Here is a 21511-nt window from a genome sequence, read left to right on the forward strand (position 1 = left end):
GCAAGGCATTTAACACCTCTGGGCCTCAAGTTCTTGGTAAACAGAAGGATACTACCACATGCCTAACCTCAGACTTTCAGCTCATACCTCAGACTTTCATGGAATACAAGTGAGATGAACACTTTATAAACTATAAAAGTCTCTACTTGCTTTACTACTACATTTATTACTATTTCATTATCTTTCTCTCCAAAACCATGTTTTATTTAGAAAGAGGCTTGGTGTACCAGATGTATTTACGTGCCTCCAATGATTCAGTGGCCCACTGCCCTCCACCTCTTGAGATTTTGCCACTTGTTCAATGAAGTGCCTGGGCCACTGATGCACTGTCTTATCCCTTCACTGCCAACCGTTTCAGACTTCCCTGGGGACAAGACATGGATCCATCATATCCACCACAGTGGAATAGACACCAGCACCATGTTTAGGTCCAACTCAACCAGTCCCGTGGACGCTCTGGCTTCCCTCACTGCCACCTGGAGGACCCAGAGAACGCCGCCTGGAAGTAAGGGCAGTTAACACTCCTTATAACAAACTTTAAGACCAATGAAAGGCAAATAAACTGGAAAGAAGTGACAGATAAATTCTTCACTTAGCTTCACCCCCATGAAATCTATCATTATTACTCTAAGTCTGTCGCAGCGCCTTTATCCTCGATGTTTTCTCTGCCTAGAACACTTCTCTCAAGATATCCACATGGCTGACCCTGCACCGGCTTCAGATCTTTACCCCAATGCCACACCTCGGTGAGGACTAACCTAACGAATTGCAACTCTTCTCCCCTAACCCCAACTCCATTCCCTTTCTCTGCTTTTGATTTCTCCACAGAACTCTTCACCATCTACTTATAATAGGTTTTACTTATTTACTTTCTTCATTGTCTGTCTTACTTTACTAAATGTTATGTGAGTCTAGAATTGCTGTCTGTTTTGTTCACTGCTTTATGCCTAGTGTTTAAAATGTTTGTGATACATAATAGGAACTCACTATTTGTTGAATGAATGGATGGCTGAGAAAATGAAGTCTCTGAAATAATAGTCCCCAACACAAATGATTTTCTCTAAGTCATCTTTCTTCAGCTGTACTTTTTTCTTATTGTGGTAAAATATACATAACATAAAATTTACCATCTAAACCATTTTTAAGTGTATAGTTCAGCGCATTAAGTACCTTCCTTTGTTGTGCAACCATCACCACTGTCTATCTCCAAAACTTTTTGTCTTCCCAAACTGAGACTCTATATCCATTAAACAACAACTCCCATTCCCCCTTCCCCAAGGCCCTAGGAACTACCATTCTACTTTCTGTCTCTATGAATTTGACTAACCTATGTACCTCATATAAGTGGAATAATATATATTTATTTCATTTAGCATAATGCCTTCAAGGTTAATCCATGTTGTATTATGTGTCAGAATTTCTTTCCTTTATTATCCTGAATAATATTCCACTGTAGGTATATACCACATTTTGAAAATCCATTCATATATAGATGGACATTTGTTTTGTTTCTATCTTTTGGCTATTGTGAATAATGAAGCTATAAATATTAGTGTATCAGATGCACTTTTCATAGAAAGTAAAAAAGAACGAGGCCTTAGAGGTCATGGCATCTAATTTTTGTCAATATGTCAATCTCTTTTCTTTGCCTTGGTGACAAAAAAAAAAAATCTGTAAAAAAGCTAGCTACTTGCAGAATAGAAATCATTAATTCTATATTGGTAATGCCTGAAGTACTTTTCCTTCATGCTTCTGAAATAGGCTTCATCTATGGGAAGGTAAACAGAGATATGAAGGCTGGAGGACATAATAGAAAGAGAAAAATTATGAAGTTAGAAAAAAAAATTGTCTGAGACAAATATAATGTAATTCTCAAGACTGAAAAGGCTGAGTTTCTGAAAATAAGAAAAAAAGATAATAGCAACCAGAGGTAAAACATTTTCTTTATTCCTGCTGCAAATACTGATATATGAATAAAAGAAACAAGGCGGAGCCCATTCATAACCAAGGTAGCCACCAATCAAGACTTGGCTTGAAGATGCTAGAAGGAGCAGAGATCAAATTTTGAGGATCAAAGAGGATGCTACAATATCAAAGATGCCCACAAAGAAGAAATCTCCACATACTGGATTATTTGCAAGCTAGGTCCACACAAGATGAAGCATTTAGTGACATTTAGGAAAGGGGGAAAAGGGGAGACAAGGAGGAATAGAAGAGGTGATTTCATTAAACACTAAGTCAATGGCTTTTACCCCCAGTGAGAAGATAAGTGTGTTATACTATTAATCATTTTTTTCTGAAAAATCTTACTAACCTGCTCCATCTAATAATAACCCTTTGCTTGAAATTCCTCATTCTCCCTATCCTCTACCTGGTAATTCTTACTCCCTCTCCTCTACCTGGTAATACCCAATTTATATGTCCCCTCCTCTGTGAAGTCTTCTCAGATGAGTTAGACCCTCAGCATCACAGGCATAGATGCTCCCTCCTAGGCATCCTCATAATACTTTGTATCCTTTTCTACTCTACAACTTAGCCCACTGCACTATAATTATTCCTGTAAATGACTTACCTAATTGGCTACTATGTTCAAGGCACAGGTTTCATTTATTCATAGGTTACCATCTCATGGTAACTGATCCAGCAGAACTTAAAGATTGATGGGGTACACCAAATATTGAATAGGAATACTGATATAACCAAAGTATAAATAATAGGTCAAAAAATTCCTAAAATACAGTCACATTTCAAGATATCCAGCTGGTCAGCTGCTCGTAGGCATGTCCAGATGCTACTCAGTGAGCGAGTCCATATCTGTAATCTGGTAAGTGAACTAAGACACTTGATTTGAGTTTTAATTTTGTTTAAAAACCATGTAAAAATGCCTGGTAACCTAGGATAAAGACAGTGCCAAATGATAAAATTTTACATTGATTATACTGTCCACCAAAACCAAGAGAGAGAATTAGTTCTTTCCTCATATGGGACAAATCTCTGTAACTTGCAATGTTTTTCCCCATAAAAGCACTTTATTGTTCAAAATTCTCAATATTAATTATGCCATATGTTTTCTCTTCTTAACAACACAGATTATTTTGGGGGGTGCACAATTAAATGTGAACTACAGTGTCCTGGATTAATAACAGACTAAAAACTATGATAAGCCCTCTTGCTACAATAATGCACACACATGATACAATCATACACTTTTTAATTCATTGCTCGCTTGTTAGAAAGTAAGGAAAATTTGTATAAACAAACAAACAAAACAAAAACAAAAACCAAAAAAAACCTAAAACACAAAACAACCATTGAGCTGAAACAAGATACTGAAAAACAAGCCAACAGAAAGCTGGTGTAGCCTTAGGGAAATTATTGGCTTCTGCATGGGAATTCATAAATTTGGCCTTGGGTACCTTTCAAGGTGAGAGAGTTTGAACCTGCCATTCCTATGTTTAATTCAGGACACTGTAGTAGGCTAAGGCAGTTGCGGATTGGCAGTATCCCTAGTGACCCCTAGCTCTAAGGGAGGAGCCATGCCTAAACCCTCACTGAGGGAATGCACCTCTCATTTAGACCTACAGAATTACCGGATGATCTTTTTGGTTTTGCTCACAACCAAAGATGACAAAACACACAAGGAAACAAACCATGGATGAGTCATGTTGTAGTACTATACAGCAGATTCAGATCCCAATGACTTCAAGAGTGAAATTATCAACTGAAGAATATAAACTGATTATATATGAAATGTTCAAAGAAATCAAATATGAAAAAAATTAAGGTGGGAATAGAATACTATTAAAAATAATCTGAAAGTTTTTAAAGAATAAAACAGTTTTTAAAAGTGAAAAATAGTATTTGAAATTAAATACTCAAATGCTGACTTCAAATACTGAAGAGAAAAATAGTTAGAGGATAAATCTGAAGATGTTACCAAAACTATGGCAAAGAAAGAAAAGACAAATAATATGTAAAGAATACTGAATGGGAAGGTATAAAGCATGTTTAATAGAAATCCTAGAATTAAAGAAAGAGACATAATACTAGAAGATAATACATGAGAATTTTCTGGAAGTAAAGAAAAACATAAGTACATAGACACAGGAAATACAATGTATACCACGCAGGGCAAATATGAAGAAATCCAGAATTATACATTGTAACATTATAATGAAATTGTAATACACACACACACACACACACACACACACTGAAAATCAGCCAAACAGATCACATTCAAAAGAATTGACAGTACAGTGACTGCAAATGTCTCAATAGCAAAAATAGAAGCTGCTATAGTAGAATAAATAATATTGGCAAAGTCCTGAGTACTAGTCATCTTTGTGCACTTAGCTTTTATTATAGTACCTAGCACATCCTAAAGTGTTCAGAAAATGCTGGTCGAATAAATCAACTCTATTCTCTACCTCCACTCCAAATAAATGATAAATTAGTCATTAGAAAGAATAAAATGAGACTCACAGTAATGAAACCAGAAATTGACTTATTTCCTCATTTTATTAAGAGTTTTGGGATGGGGAAATGCAACAATAAATTCACCACAAAGTAAATAGCATCTGCTCATGTGAAATAGTGAGTCCCTACACCCCCACACCTCATCCTTGTTTTCAGTTAAGAGAAATGCCTTTTGTTCAATATAGTTAGCATGGAATGTTTTTGTTTATAATAAAGATGCATATCATCCAAGCAAATGTTACTGCAGCATAGATGACTGTTCTGCACATTTGTGACAGACCATTGCACCATATTGACTAGAGAAAGTCTTACTCAGCTCCAATTTCAGTTTACTTTGGGGTTTCATATTCTGCTGACTGCAGATAAAACTTTCTTCCGTAACAATGGCTGAATAAATTTAGCCATCCCCATAGAATTCCACAGGAATTTGAACTGAAATCAGGAACTCATAAAGTACCTATGAAATAGCAAAAACTTCAAATCATTTTTAAAGTTAATAACTTTTCCACTTAAGTAGAAAACAAATATTACTAGTACAGAAACAAGTTTTATTTCTTTTTTTAAGAGAAATAAAAGAAGTAATGTGATATATTTTAGCTTGGTTTGCATTTTTGAATTTCTTGGTTTTAGAGACTAGGCTATTGGATGCACAAATTCACTTGAGACAAAATTATAATGTTTTCCAAATTATTTAAATATAAACCAAAAAATTCTATTAAATTTAAATTTTCAATTGCACAGGGAGTGAGACTAAACTTTTAATCTGGAAGGAATTCAATAAGTTTATATGATAACTATGTTCTTCTGAAATCTTTTCATTTTCTTTAGCATTCCATGTAGACTGAAATTAACTCCTAAGTTAATTGTAACATAACCAAGAATTAGATTTATATTTGCTATTATTTTGTTTATGCCTTGTCTATTTTTCCCCCAAAAATAAGACTTAAAGTGAAAAAAGAACAGTGACTAATTTAGAACACTTTGGTATCTTTAAATTTGCTTTCCTGAAATATTTTATCAGACTATAGGCCATAAAAATTTTAGAAACTGAAAAGCATTTACCTAGTAGACAACTGCCACTTTAGTGACTTTGGGTATATCACTTAGGGTCTCTCCTCATCTATAAAATGGGAGCACTACACCAGAGGATTTCAAAAATTTCTAGTTCTAGCTTTACAATCTCATAACAGATATGGAATTTTTATATCTTCCATGTCTCTAGCTTACTTAATTATTCATCAAGAATCTATCGCCAAGGCTGTGAATTTACAACCATAGTGAAGATGCCCATCCAATTCTTTGTTTGGTTTTGTTTTATTTAATATTGTTATTTTTTCAATTACAGTTGACATGCAATATTATATTAATTTCAGGTGTATAACACAGTGATTGGACATTTATATATCTTACAAAGTGATCACCCCAATAAATCCAGTACCCATCTGACACATCATACAGTTATTTTAATACTACTGACTGTATTCCTCATGCTATACTCTACAGCCTCATGACTGTTTTGTAACTATCAATTTGTATCTCTTAATCCCCTCCTCCTTCAATCATCATCCCAACCTCGCTCCCAAATCTGGCAACCACCAAAATGTTCTCTGCATCAATGAGCTTTTCTTTGTTTTGTTTTTTGTTTTTTGTTTTTTGTTTTTGTTTTTCATTTATCTTGATCTCTAGATCCCACATATATGTGAAATCATATGAAATTTGTCTTTCTCTGTCAAATGATAGCTTTGATGGAGAGTAATCTTGGTTGTAGGTACTTACTTTTCATCTCTTTGAATATTTCATGCCAATTCCTTCTGGCCTGCAAAATTTCTGTTGAGAAATCAGCTGACAGACTTATGAGAGTTCCTTTGTAGATAACAAACTGCCTTTTTCTGGCTTACTTTAAGATTCTCTCTTTGTCCATAACCTTTGATGTGTCTTGGTGGGGGCCTGTTGAGGTTCATCATGTTTGGGACTCTCTGCGCTTCCTGGTGTTGTATGTCTATTTCCTTCACCAGGTCAGGGAAATTTTCAGTCATTATTTCTTGAAATAAGTTTTGTATTCCTTGCTCTCTCTCTTCTCCTTTTGGTACCCCTATGATGTGAACACTGGTATGCCTGAAGTGGTTCCAGAGGCCCTTAAACTATCCTTTTTTGGATTATTTTTTCTTATTGCTGTCCTGATTGGGTGTTTTCTGCTACCTTATCTTCAAAATCGCTGATTCCAATTGTTATATTCTTCATTTCTGACTGGTTCGTTTTTGTTTTCTATCTCTATTTTTATATTTCCTATCTCTTTGTTGAAAATCTCACTGAGGTCATTGAGCATCTTTATAACCAGTGTTTTGAACTCTGCATCTGGTAGATTGCTTGTCTGCATTTTGTCTAGTTCTTTTTCTGAAGCTTTGGTCTGTACTTTCATTTGGGGTATGTTCTTTTGTCTCCCCATTTTGCCTTGCTGCATTTGTTTCTATGTATTAGGTAGGGCCATTATGTCTCCCAGTCTTAGTAGAGTGGCCTTATGCAGTAGGCATCTGTGGGGGAGCGGGGGCAGTAGTGTAGTCTCCCCGGTCACCTGTACCAGATGCTCCAGGTGTGTCCCACATGTGGGTTGTGTGTCTCCTTCTGTTGTAGTTGAGCCATTTTTGCTGTTAGCACATCAATAGGAGAGATTGACCCTCAGGTTGATTGGTTGTGAAGACTGGCTGTGAATACAGTGAAAGAGCTATTGTGCAGGGGTTAACCCTACAGAGCAGGATTTGCTTTAGCTGGGCTCTAGTGCTGCCCATTCTGCTCTTTGGGTGTGACTTTTGTGGAGGTGGTTAGGTGGTGAGCGGGTGTGGTCAGAAGCTGGCCATCAGGTGTGTTGGTTCTGGGTCCTTTTGGGAGAGGCTCTGTTGCAGGTCAAGGTCAGCTATGGCCTGTACCCTGCCCAGGGCTACTTGGTATGAGTTATAAAGTGACCTGCAAATGGTTTCCACTTGCCCTGGACTTGGAGGTGCCTGGGAGAGGCTAAGCTGAAAACCAAGGCAGGTTGCCATTAGTGCCAGGTGTGGGCTGCTCAGCAAGTGGTACAGGGCATGCCAAGGCCAGATGCTGCTTGCTTGGGGCTTGCAAACCTTTGAGAGATTTTAGCAAAGTCCACAGCATGAGCCAAGACAAGCATTTGAATGGAAAAGCTGCTGGAAACGGTTTGGGTGCGCCTGCAAGTTGCGTGAGTTGGGGTCTCAAGGAATCACCAGGGTGGGGAGAATGGTGTTTTCCGGTTTGATGGGAACTCAGATATGCTGGCCACCTACATCTGCACGGTGTTGGTGGGGCTCAACAAAGGAAAAATGGTGCCTGTCAGCTCTTCCGTATGGGAAAAACTGGCCCTCCAGCCCTCGCCCTGAAGCCAGACAATTCAGTTCCTTCCTGTATGTCCCTGGCACCTTTTGAGCTGCTTCCCAGTGCAAGAGCTCAGAGTGAGTCTGTCAGTGAGTAAGTCCATGTGCAAGCCCATTAAGAGGAAGGCTTGGGATTCTAGCAGCCCTCTGTCTCATTCAGCCACAAATCCCTCTAATTTTCACAGCTGGCAGTTATGGGGACTTTTCTTCCTAGCACTGAAACCATAGGCAGCAGAGCCTCATTCCTCTGGAAGGGGGGCCTCCGCAAGTGAGATATCCCTCACTAATTTTAACAGCCACACGTGCATGTGGGACTAGCCAGTTCCACAACTCCACTCCTCATACCAGTCTCAATGTGGCTTCTTCTATATATCCTCAGTTATAAGACTTCTGTTCAGCTAGACTTCAGATGATTCTCAATGATGGTTGTTCTCTAGTTTAGTTTTAATTTTGATGTGGTCGTGAGAGGAGGTGAGCACAGTGTTTGTGTACTCTGCCATCTTGACCAGAACTTCTGCAATTCTTCATATTTGTCTACCCTCCACATAATAGAACACTTTCAATTATTTTTATCTATTCGAATAATATTTTCACTTTATTTAATAGAGCAGGCATATTAAATTGGGAGAGAGCTCTCAATGTTAAAGGTAATAATGCAATGCACCATAATAAAAATGTGTCATTGACTACTGAGATTTATTTAAATAATATAGTTAGACTAAAAACATGTGTACCTACAAAAAAATTGTTTAAAAAGTCTGCAACTCGAAATGTAAGTACGATATATTTTGCCAAGTCTAAAAAATACTAGATAGGTTTTTAAATTAGCAATACTTGAAAATATAGGTAGGAGTCAAAGGCAATTTATTTTTATGAACTGGTAGAGTATGATACATAGTTGAAATACATTACTCAAACACTGTTTAAGCCAACTGGAGCTTTCTGGGAGTGAACCAATGAGATATCTTGGGGAGGAAATGGTATGGTTGCATTGGCCAGCAGACCACTGAGCCAACACAGAAATACTCTTACTCCTGATACCCTACTTCATCTCTGCTCCTTTTAAGCTAGAGGAGAAACCTGAATAGAGTAAAAGAAACAACTATCATTCTAAGCAAGTGAGCAATTGAGGAACAAAGCTTTCTAGACCACTGTTCTGACTGCTCCATGATGAGGCTGCCAGCTAAGTCAGTCAGATAAAAATAGTTTTCAAACATGTTGACATAAATAAAATCAAATGTACTTTCTCCTCTTCTATTTCTTCTTCCCTTTTTCTTAACTTTCTCTCCCTCCTCTTCTTTCTTTTCATCTATTCATTCTTACATTTATTTAACAAATACGTATCCAGACACTGTGTGCTAAATAGAAGGAATATGTTAGTAAATGAACAACAAGGTCCACTCCTTACATAGCTCAAATTTTAGTGGGAGGTGGTAACAGACGATAATAGAGAAGGTTGGTCTGAAGACAGTAAATTGATCTCTCAATTCTGAATTGGGTGTCCTAGTGTAAAGAGGACACCCAATTCAGAATTGAGAGATCAGGCAGAGATCTGATCTTTCCTAAGAATAAAAAAAAAACATGCAAAAACTGGAGGAAAGACAATCAGAGAGTGAACTAGGAGAGGGGAAAGGGGACTAAGAATTTCTTTTTTGGAAATCAAAGTAAATGAGGGGGAAAAAATCTTTAGAAATGAAAACTTATACATGAATAGCAGTATTATTCATAATATCAAAAAATAGAAACTCAAATGTCCATCTATGAATGAACGAATAAAAAACGTGGCATATTCATACAATGTCACAGTATTCAGGAATAAAAAGAAATGAAGTTCTGATATATGCTACAACATGGATGGACCTTGAAAACAGGCTAAGTGAAAGAAGCTAGTCATAAAAAAACACATGATGTATCTTTCCATGTACATGAAATATCCAGAATGAGCAAACCCATAGAGACAGAAAGTAGATAAGTAATAGTCTAATAGTCTAGGGCTATGGGTGAGGGTGAGGTTGGGAAGGAGTGATAGGAGTTGGGAGATGTTGGAGTGAAATAGGGACTACTTCTAATGGGTACAGGGTTTCTTGTTGGAGTGATTAAAATATTCTAAAATAGATTGTGGCGACAGTTGCTTAACTGTGAATATACTAAAAACCATTGAATTGTATACTTTAAAAAGGAAAATTGTATGGTATATGAATTATAACTCAATAAAGTTATTTTTTAAAAAAAGAAGTGAAAATTAACATTTAACTGGATTATAATGAGAACATGCCCAAACTTTGGGACTCTAATGAAATCTTCTATCTTCTTTATATTTTGGTTACTAGGATGATGAAGGGTACTTAGTAGGTAATAAAACAATACCTTTAAGAACAAAGCTATACTGGTTTCCATTTCTATATCCACAGGTGGTCTGAGAGGACAACAGGCTGCCTGCTTTTGGCTTTGTCATGACACTGACACAGAACAGTTAATCCGAACAAGTACAGCAGTTAATCCAAGCAAGGACAATGACATAGCCGATTTCATCAGCATCACCTGATGTAACAAATGCCTTTCAAAGGTTATTAAATGAATTAGCAAAAGTAATTTACTCTAAAGAAATGTCTCATCGAAATATGTAATTCATTTTACTAAAATAGCCATTTTAGCAGAGCTTGTTTCTTGTGCTCTAATATTCAATTTCTTTACTTCATTTACTAATTTGACCACCCCTTTAGCTTGGAACATGGCACCCAGAAAAAAGACTACATTTTCCAGCCCCATCCCCTGCAAGTAGGTATAGCCATGTAACTAAGGTCTGACCAATGGGATGGTGAACTATGGTGACAAGTGCAACTTCTGAATCACAATCTTAAAGGGAACTTGTATCCACCAATTCCTCTCTGTTCATATTTTCTATTTGTAGAATCAGGACATGCTTTCAAGAGTTAGAGCAGCTATTTGTGACCATGAAATGGAAGTATATACAGCAAAATAACAAAATCGAGCGTGCCTGGGCCCTCAGTACCAAGAGACTGCCTTACTAGCCCTGGACCATTGACAGATATTTTTATATAAGAACGAATAAAATTTCTATTTTGCTGGTGTCTACTGTATTTTAGGGTCTATTTATTATAGCAGCCTAAGATGTAGCCTAACTAACCAAACCATTATCTGCTCTGTGTGTCCAAAGGCCTTTCCATATGGCTGATGCACTACCCTAAGCAAATATTTAGCAACAGAGAACTCACTTATCAACCTCTCATTTTGTACTTATTACTTGCTTCATGTCAAATGGCAACAGTGCTAGGCAGAAAGAACAACCTTTGTTTGTTGTTATCAAGTTCTTGCAGAAGCTTGGGAACTTCTCACTTGCTCTCATATACCCTGACCACCCATGAAACAATTCTTCTAGCAGTTAAAAGAGATTAACTTCTCGTATGAGCAAGTATTCTCTTTGTAGATGGATTTATTGTGATTTTGACTAACCTCTTTCCAGAAGGAAAAAAAAAAGCTTTTAAAATAAATCAAATGAAATAAAAATGCCCTCTCCAAATCAGAAGCCAGTCAACATTAGCAATAGCTAATTGACTCTCACACATTATAGAGTGATAAGAGAAAAACGTACTCTTCACTTGCTTCGGGCCACAGGGGGCTAATTCAGTGGAACATACAGTCCAAATGGAAGTATGAGCAGTAAAGAAATTCTCTGAAAATGATAATGTTTTGCAATATTAAGTTTAAGACAAGAACCTATATAGGAACCATACTACAAAACATTTCATCTTACTCCCTTAAGAGTAGTAAACCACGGGAATTTTTACATAGAATAATATTTTGTTCTAGCAGACCAACAGCCTGGCATCCTTGAAAATATTAGTCTGAATAGGAAATTAACATTTTAGATATATTACAGAAGCAATCCTAACTACTTTGAATTCTCTTTTTTTCTTTTTTCCCCAGCTTTATTAAAATATAATAGATGATTAGTTGCTCATATTTACATTGCACAAGTCGATGATGTTTTTTTCAATTATAATTGGCATACAATAATATATTAGTTTCAGTTGTACAGCAAAGTGATTAGAGCTCAAGTGAATCTAGTACCCCTCTTCTATCTTACATATTTATTACACATTGTTGATTATTTACCTTATATCTCTATGACTATTTTGCAACTATCCATTTGTATTTCTTAATCTCTTCACTCCTTTTCACCATCCCCCCACTAACTTCCTCCTTTCCAGTAGCCCTCAGAATAGTCTCTGTATCTATGAGTTTGTTTGTTTTTGCTGTTATTGTTGTTTATTTTGTTCTTTAGATTCTGCATGTACGTGAATTCACATGGTATTTGTCTTTTTCTATCTGACTTATCTCATTTAGTGTAACAACCTCTACCTCCATCAAGGGAATATCTCTTTCCATCCCCTTCCTTTTAGGCTGTGGGTGTCTTTCAATCTGAGGTGAGTCTCTTGTAGGCTGCATATGTAGGGGTCTTGTTTTCTTATCATTCAGCCACCCTATCCTTTGGTTGGAGCACTTAATTCTTTTCCATTTGAGGTAGTCGATAGCTATGTAGTTATTGCCATTTTTATTCATGATTTTAATACATGGTTTTCCTTCTTAAAGAAGTCCCTCCAACATTTTCTGTAATAGTGGTTTGGTGTTAATGAACTCCTTTAGCTTATTTTTGTCTGGGAAGCTCTTTATCTGTCCTTCAACTCTAAATGATAGCTTTGCTGGTTAAAGTATTCTTGGTTGTAGATCTTGAGTTTTCACCACATCGAATATTTTGTGCCATGCTCTTCTGTCTGGCAAAGTTTCTTTTGAGAAATCTGCTGCCAGTCTTATGAGTGTTCCCTTGTAACTAACTGCTTTTCTTTTTCTACTTTTAAGATTCTCTATTTTTATTTAACCTTTGGCATTTTAATCATGAAGTGTCTTGGTGTAGGCCTCTTTGGGTTCCTCTTTCTTGGGACTCTCTTCGCTTCCTGGGTTTGTACGTCTATTTCCTTCACCAGGTTAGGGAAGTTTTCTATCATTATTTCTTCAAATAAATTTTCCATTTCTTGTTCTCCCTCTCCTGCTTCAGGTACCCCTATTACATGGATGTTTTTACACTTAATGCTGGTCCAAAGACTCCTTAAATTATTATTATATTCTTGACTTCTATTTTCTTGCCATTCCAATTGGGTGATCTTGGCTTCCCCATCCTCTATATTGGTAGCTTGATCCCCTTCTTTATCACTCAGTTAATTCCCTCTAATATACTCTTCATCTCAGATAATGTAGTCTTTATTTCTGACTGGTTCCCTTTTATAATTTCCATTTCCATTTTTATGTTTTTTTTTTATCTCTTTGTTAAAGTTCTCACTGAGTTCATCTACTCTTTCCCCTAAATTCACTGAGCATCTTTATAACCAGCATTTTCAACTCTACATCTGTTAGATTGCTTGATGCCATTATTCCTGGATCTCTGTTCTGTTCTCTCATATGGTTTCTGCTTCTTTGTGTTCTCATTTTGGCTGCCTTTTTGTGTCTGTTTCTATATACTAAGCAAAGCTGCTAAGTCTCCTGGTCTTATTAGTGTGGCTTTGCGTAGTAGGTGTCCAGTAGCACAATCCTGAGGGGTTCAGCAAGCAGGCCAGTTTTAGCCCCAGCCTGTGTCCTTCCGGGGCCACCTGTTAAGAATCAGCAAGCAATCCACAGATTCTGTGCTTATAGTTGCCTCAAGAAACCACACCAGAAATTGAGGCCAGCTGCTACCAGTATGGGTTTTGGAACTTGCTCTGCAAGTTGCACAGGACTCGCCAAGGACACAAGTGGATGTGGCTTGGGTGTGAGTTGGGGGAGGCAGAGTTTCAAGGACCCTCTGGGCAGAGAGACCTCTGTTATCTCATTTGATGACGTCTCAGCTATGGCAGTGCTGCATCAACACACTGCAAGTGGGGAGGGCTCAGGAGAGTAACAATGGGTACCAGCAGCACTTCTGCCAGGGAGACAGCCTCGCCTCCATCCCTCACTCTGACAACTCAGTGTTCCCCTGTAAGTCCCTGGTGTACCCGAGCAACCAACCTGGTGCTGGTACTCAGAGAGAACAAGTCCATCACCACTAAAGTCTGGTTGCAGACATGGACCCTTTAAGAGGTGTCCGCAGCTGCCGAAGTCTCTGTCCCACTCAGCCTCTTGGGACCAGGCAGCCTCGCATTCTCGCCCAATCCTATCTCCTCCCATTACTGGGTGATTTCTTATTTCTCTCCCTAGCTGTAGGGCTTGTTCATCTAGACCCCAGGTGACTCTGCTTGCCATTTGCTCCGTATTTCCATCACAACTTTGGTGTGGTCCTAAGAGCAGATGAACAAAGCCTCTATCATCTACACCATTTTGACTTCTTTTTCTACTTCAAATTCTAATACACTATATCTTTATTTCTTTATTTCAAGTGGTACTTCATTATGTAAAATGCTTTCATAAATTAAAATAAACTTTTGAGATTTTAAATTTTTTAGTTGACCTGGTAGAGAAGGGAGATAAAAATTCCCAGGAATAAGCAAGGATTGTGCTAGATTGTGGATAGTGGGAAGACAACATTATCCCCAACCTTGAACAGTTCAAAGTCTAACGAAGGGACAGAGAGACAGGCCCTCAAACCCAACCACAATGCTGTGTGGTATTTGACCCAACATAAGGCAATATAAGGTGCTATGTGGAAGCACAGAGAAGGGATTGCTTTCAACTAGAAAAGGAACAGAAATATCCAAAGGGGTGACATGAAGAATGAGCCTTTATGCATGGCATCTTCAAGAATGAGGATTAGTACTGTGAGGCCAGGGTAGAGGTACTCAATCTGGTTGATTTGTCACTCTAAGGGGTATCTGGAAATGGGAATGGGCTGTTTTGGGTTGATGCAGTAACTGGGGAGCACTACAGGCATTTAGTGTGGGAGGCAGAAAGGGGAATGAGGATTAGTACTGTGAGGCCAGGGTAGAGGTACTCAATCTGATTGATTTGTCACTCTAAGGGGTATCTGGAAATGGGAATGGGCTGTTTTGGGGTGATGCAGTAACTGGGGAGCACTACAGGCATTTAGTGTGGGAGGCAGATATTTAACATCATTAAAAATCTTTCAGTGTCCAAGGCGGTCTTTTGCAACAAAGAACTGTGCAGTCCAAAATGTTAATTGCATTTCTACTGGAAGATAGGGTAGATAAAGTTATGTGGTGGAATAAAAGACTACAAGGGTGAAAGTGTCTTCCCAATGGCCTTTATAATTTTTCCTCCCCTCTCTCAACATGCAGCCTTTACTTCGGTGCAGTACCATATGGTTGTATACTGTACATCTAAGGAGACACAATTAAAATACAGATATTATAGATTTGTATATTGATTATAACAATTTTCTGGCAGAAGCACTGTAGTGTCTTGAGGGAGGAGAGTTTTCCTTATTCCCATAAAGGTACCACATGGGCTAGTGGTAGATCTGTGTTCTCAAAAACAATTGGTCCTAGTTGGGAAGAAAGTGATAGTTCAGATGAGTATGGATAGAAAAAAGAGAAGAATAAGGAAGGTAGTCTGGTTTCTCATTGTGTCCCATTCAAGTGTTCCATAAATACTAAAAATCACTAAGAGCTGCACGTTGCCTCTGGTCCACCTACATTGATCTTCTGCCTATAGCCTGCTCTCAAGGCTTGGAGACCGGCTTCTGTTCTCAAGGTTAGATAGAGAAGGGTTTAGCATCTTTCTGACCTAGTCCTGGTCCCAGGTTTCCAACTGCTACACATTGCTGCTTCCAAGATTCCATTCTTGGCTTCAAGCTTCCTTCTTCCTAATCTCTGCTATTGTTTCTAATAACACTATTGCTCCTACGCAAATACCTACCTCCAATCAGGAGAGTCCTTCAAGCACTCAAGTTGCCCAAAATCAAAAGTATCATATGTGGTTTTTGAAAACTCTCTTCTTTGTCCAAATTAAACTTGAATTGCTCCAATACATTATTTTAAGCTACTGTTTTAGTTACTATATATAAAGCATGAGTGAACATACACATGCACATAACTGAAGATATTTTAAATTTAATTGTGATTACAACCTATGGGTGAGACCACCAGACTCTCTTAATTGAACAGGAATATAAGATTAATTCATAACAAATGAACAGTTTTCAAAATAAGAGTATGCTATATAAAAGTTAATAAAACTGGCTCCAAGTTATTTATTTTCTTCAAAAACATCCTGCCCTCCTCCAAATGTGACCTGAATAGCTTTGTAAAAACAAGGTAGAAAATCACGAAACACACAAACCAGCAACTGTTAACACAAAAAAAATTAAAAGAGATTCTGTAACATGTAAATAAAAACCTATTAGGTAGGACTTATTCTACAATCAGCATTTTTAAGATTTTGCTCAAATCGTGATCATGAAGGCAATGCTTAACATCAACCCAGCTCTTAGCAGCATGCCAGGCATAGTTCCAGTGACTCTGCATGTATTAATTCATTTGATCTTTACAACAGCCCTATGAGATGGTTCTGTTATCATCCTCATTTTATAGTCTGAGTCTCACATCCTTCAAAGTCTGATTTAAATTTCACTTCTGCACAAGTTCTTTCCACCCTCCTCACCAACTCAAATTATTTTCTATCTTCTCCTTTCCCACCATTTTATATGTCTTTTATAGGAATTATGTATGTTTCTCTTTCTTCCTATGACATCACTAGTTTCTGAAGTGGTAAACTTTGTCTTATTCATTTCTGTATTCCTACAGTGACTAACAGAGATTCTTGCACAAAGTACATGCCCAATGTTTGTGGAACTAACACTAGCATCAAGAGAAAGAGGAAAGAAGAAAGGAATTTAGCAGTAGTTTAAAAACAAAGAAAGAGTCATGAATAAAAAGTAACAAGCAATTATTCTCAGTACCTGCAGATGAGAGAACAAAAGAGATCTAGCAATTATGGGATAAGACATTTAATTATATAATAGATAAACATTAAACCATAATTATACTGAAAGAAAATACAGGTGAATGTTTACATAAACTTGAGAGGTGGAAGGCATTTCTAAACATGGCACCAAAAAACAAAATCAAGGAAGAGAAGAGGTAAATAAATGGCCAAGAGAGCCAGCTCTGAGTCAGACTGCATGGATTAAGTTTTCAAGTTGCTCTTTGTGAGTAAATTTCTTCACTGTAAAATAGGGTGATAAAAATAATCCCTGTCTCATACAGTTCATGGGGTAGAATGCATGAGATAATCACTGTTAAAGTCTTACTACAATGCCTGACACAATGTCTTCCATATATGTTTAGAAACAAACCAATGAAGGAAAAGATAGACAAACTTGATTGAATAAAAATAGCTTTGTGTTCTTAAACTCATAGATACACAGAATATTTTGAGGGTTACCAGATGGGAAAGTGTTGGGGAGGTCGGTAAAAAAAGGGAGAAGGGATTAAGATATACAAATTGGTAGTTAAAAAATAGTAATGGCGATATAAAGCATAACATAAGGAATATAATCAATAATATTGTAATAACTGTATATGGTGTCAGGAGTGATCACTTTGTGAGTTATACAGATGTCTAATTGCTATGCTGTACACCTGAAACTAATATAATATTGTATATCAACTATAACTGAAAAATAAAAAATATTTTAAAACATAGCCTTTTTAAAAAAGTCTTTAAAAAATACCCCTAAACCCCATAAATATCATACAACAAATAGGAAGGAAAACGATGGATATTCTAGATACATGAAGATCTTTTGCAAATTAACAAGGAGATGAAAACCCTAACAGGAAAAAAAAAGTAGCTAAGCATAATTGAGCATGTCACAAAATATCAATATATACAATGAAATAACCGAACATGAAAAAACATCTTCCTGAAATAAGTAATTAGAAGGTGTTAGTTAAAATGAGATATAAATTTTGCTTATTAAATCAGCAATATTGATGATGGTATGAAGCAATGGGAATGCTTATAGAGCTTTGCAGATAGCTTAAACTGGCAAATTTCTATATGACATTTTGTCGATAAGGATCAAAAACTTTAAACTGTACATACCTCCGACCTAAGAAACCTAGATATTTATATGAAGGAAATAATCACTAATGTGCACAAATATATAAACTGCAACCTTGTTTATAAGGATGAAAAACTGAACATAATATAGTAATGCAAACAACAAGCATTGTTACTAAATTACAGTGCCTTTACAACACTGTGAAAACTGTGATCTCATAAAAGATATTTAATGCCATGAATGAAGAAAACAAATGATAGAACAGCATTATTGTATGATTCCATTTTTATTAAAAAACTCTAACAATGTGTGTATGTGTATGTTTTCATATACATAAAAATGATCTGACTACGGCCATGCCACCCTGAACAAGCCCGATCCTGTCTGATCTCGGAAGCTAAGCAGGGTCGGGCCTGGTTAGTACTTGGATGGGAAACCACCTAGGAAAACCAGGTGCTGTAGGCGTAAAAAATAAAAAATAAGGGACTGTAAACTGACCAAGATCCCCTTGCAATCTGTGAGGAGTCAACCAAAAGGGTTACTCCTTGCCCCTAAAAAAAAAAAAAAGATCTGAAAGGAAATATACCTAACAAATACTAACATTATCTTAGATAATGAAATTACAGGTGTCTTTAGAAAGCTACATGTTCTAAATTTTTTATGATAAATATATTTTTGTAATTAAGAAAATAATAAAAATTATCTTTCCCAAAATAAAAAAAAATAACCATTAGGAGATAGTCCTGCCCCATCATTCAGAGACCTTGGATATTAGAATACATCTTCAATGGAATCTACACTGTACTCCTCAGAAGAGGCATACGATAATGATCATCAGCCCACAAGTTCTATGGGTATATAAGCAGTTCAAGTAGTTTAATGGAAAGTTCAAACCAAAGCAACTCAAGGAAACATCATACACTTTAACTTGCACTTTTTAAAAACTAATGAGAGTATAGATCCAATTAAAGATTCTTAATTTCATCTAGTAAAATAAATTAAATAATTGCTTAAATTGGTATCCATTATCTATCCCAGGTAGAGTGGTCACTTGTTTTATCCTGCCCAGCACCCACTGCCCCTTCTCTGGTTAAGAGCACCCAGTTTTCCTTTGGGGAACTACCTCTCACATTTTGGCTCATATGGTGACACTGATCTCATTTCCTAACTTCAGGAACTGGCAGACAACCCAGGAATGGTCATGCAATATATGCATTCCCCTAGACAGAATGAGTACTCAGCATGGCCTGTCAGGTCCATCTGGGGCAAGAATCATCAGACTTGAAACTTTTCTTTAAGCTCCTGGAAAAGAAGCACATTCTTTTTTTTCTCGTTCAATTGCAGTTGACATTCAATATTGTTTTATGTTAGTTTCAGGTGTACAGCACAGTGGTTAGGCACTTATATAATTTACAAAAAGTCTCCCCCCCTCAATTAATCTAGTACGCACTTGGCATTGTACATAGTAATCACAATATTATTGACTATATTCTTTATGCTGTACTTTACCTCCCCTTGACTATTTGTAACAACCTAACAACCAATGTGTATTTCTTAATCCCCTCACCTTTTTCACCAATTCCCCTACCCATCCGGCAACCATCAGTTTATTGTTTCCATGAGTCTGTTTCTGTTTTATTCACTCTTTTATTTTGTTCTTTAGATTCCGCATATAAATGAGATCATATGGCATTTGTCTTTCTCCGTTTAACCTATTTTACTTAGCATAATATCTTCCAAATCCATCCATGTTGTCACAAATCATACGATTTCATTCTTTTTTATGGCCAAGTAATGTTTCGTTGTATACACATTCTTTTTTCCCTAGTTCCATGCCAAGAAAATATAAGCCTATTGCTGCTGGGGACATCTTTGCCATCATTTAGAAAGAGTCTACATAAAAATGAAACTAATAAAGAAGGGAGTAGAACCAAGAAACAGAGATAAACAGACTCCTAAGAAACTATGGATCCAACCATGTCTGAAGCCATTCATCACCATTTGATTTGGACTTCTGTCACATGAAACCAAAAGGAGGCAAGAAATATGGGGAAAGGGAGGTTAGATCATTGTGTCCTTCCTCCCCAATTGATATACCTGTCTTAGTCAACTGGGGCCACTTTCACAAAATACCATAAAGTAGGCGGATATAGCAGGTTATATCTGTAAACTGTTTCAGAAGTTGAAACCAGAGAGTTGTTATAAATATTTTTGAAACCAGAGTTGCTATAAAAATGCCCCTGACATTATAGAAATTAAGACATATAAAATTATTTAAGAACCAAAATATTATCACAGAAAACAATTCTGATAACCGAAAAGTATAAGGTGTGCATTTACATTGCTTTAGACCTAGAATATTAGATATAAAAGTTGAGCAATATTTGTTAGCATAAAAATTAAGTTTGAAAATATTAATAAATTATTTTTCCTAGATATATCAAACACAATCATGGCTAGTGGCCTCTTAACAGAATTAGTAGGTGGCACTATCATAGAATATAATAAAGAAATATTTTGCAAACCCAAGAAGATTTTTCTATATGAAAATCAGAAAACATCGATTAGAAAGGAGTTTTTGGGAAGCAACAAGGTCTCACATCTACTGCCTGTGACCAACCATGTCCCAAGAGCACAACGTTCACGGTCTCCTTTCCAGTTGAGACTCCCGCCCCTGGGGTGTTGATAGTGGATGGAAAGATGAGCTCAGTCCCTACAGTGGCCTCAGCCCTGGCTGCCCCTAAGCGCCTAAACAGAGAACAGTAATATTTACATCAGGAGTCCCAAGCTACAGGCCCTGAGAGTAAAATGTTTTATTTAGCAAGAAGGGTGTTTGAAAATTAGGACCTTTCCCATAAAAAATTCAAACTTCCAACTTCTTTTAAAAATACGAAAGTTCAAGAAGCACTGAGGCTGAAGTGCTAAATAAAAAGAGGATCTAAAGAGTCATTTCCTTGAGACTGGGCATCTGCTCTTAGGGACACTGGTGTCTGTGCAACTCCCTATTGTCTTCCACTTGCCTATATTGCCTGCCTGGCACCTGATAGGTTTGAAAGCCCTGCTCCACATAGTCCAACACACTTCCTTATTGCTTTTAAGCATTAACCCTAGATTAAATCCTGCTGCAGACAGAATAACATGAACTCAAGTTGAGAGCACTGAATTGTTGCCCTTTACCACTAACTGTGTGACTGCATGCAAGTGACTCTCCTCTCTCTTCTGGTCTGAAATGGGGATGATCATTCCTTCCCCGTCTTCTTCAGAGTTGCTGTGATGAGTAAAAGGGATAGGGGATGTCAAAGTGCTCTACAGAGAAGGGGTGTCACCATCTAGTAAACAGGATAGCACATTTAAAAAATATTATAAAACAATAACATCCTATATAAATCTTTAAGAATAATACACTGAGAAAGCTTGATTTTCTATTCATGGTTAATGGTACAAAAGAAATTATTAAGCCTAAGACTACATACTTAGGAAATGCAAAGAAAAAAACATATATATATAAAATGATTTCCTAATTTTGAAAACTTGCAAGCATAAATAATATCTAACTTGTCAGACTGCTAAACTTAGAAATGACTAAATTTCCTGAGAACTAAAGATAAGCTTAAGGTCAAATAAGTTCAGTCAAATA

The 21511-nt window shown here is 36.9% G+C and overlaps 1 protein-coding gene and 1 non-coding gene across 3 annotated transcripts in view; one reads left to right on the forward strand and one right to left on the reverse strand.

Moving 5' to 3' along the window:
• SCFD2 (sec1 family domain containing 2) overlaps nucleotides 1–21511 on the reverse strand; it is a 345681-nt gene that overhangs the window by 233003 nt on the left and 91167 nt on the right. The gene's annotated exons all lie outside the window — the stretch shown is intronic.
• On the forward strand, nucleotides 18221–18339 carry LOC120588536 (5S ribosomal RNA). The gene has a single exon (XR_005649257.1). It is a non-coding gene; the product is annotated as a 5S ribosomal RNA (ribosomal RNA).

Source organism: Pteropus medius, unplaced genomic scaffold (genome assembly GCF_902729225.1).
Source record: "Pteropus medius unplaced genomic scaffold, Ma_sr-lr_union100, whole genome shotgun sequence".
Lineage (NCBI taxonomy): Eukaryota > Metazoa > Chordata > Mammalia > Chiroptera > Pteropodidae > Pteropus > Pteropus medius.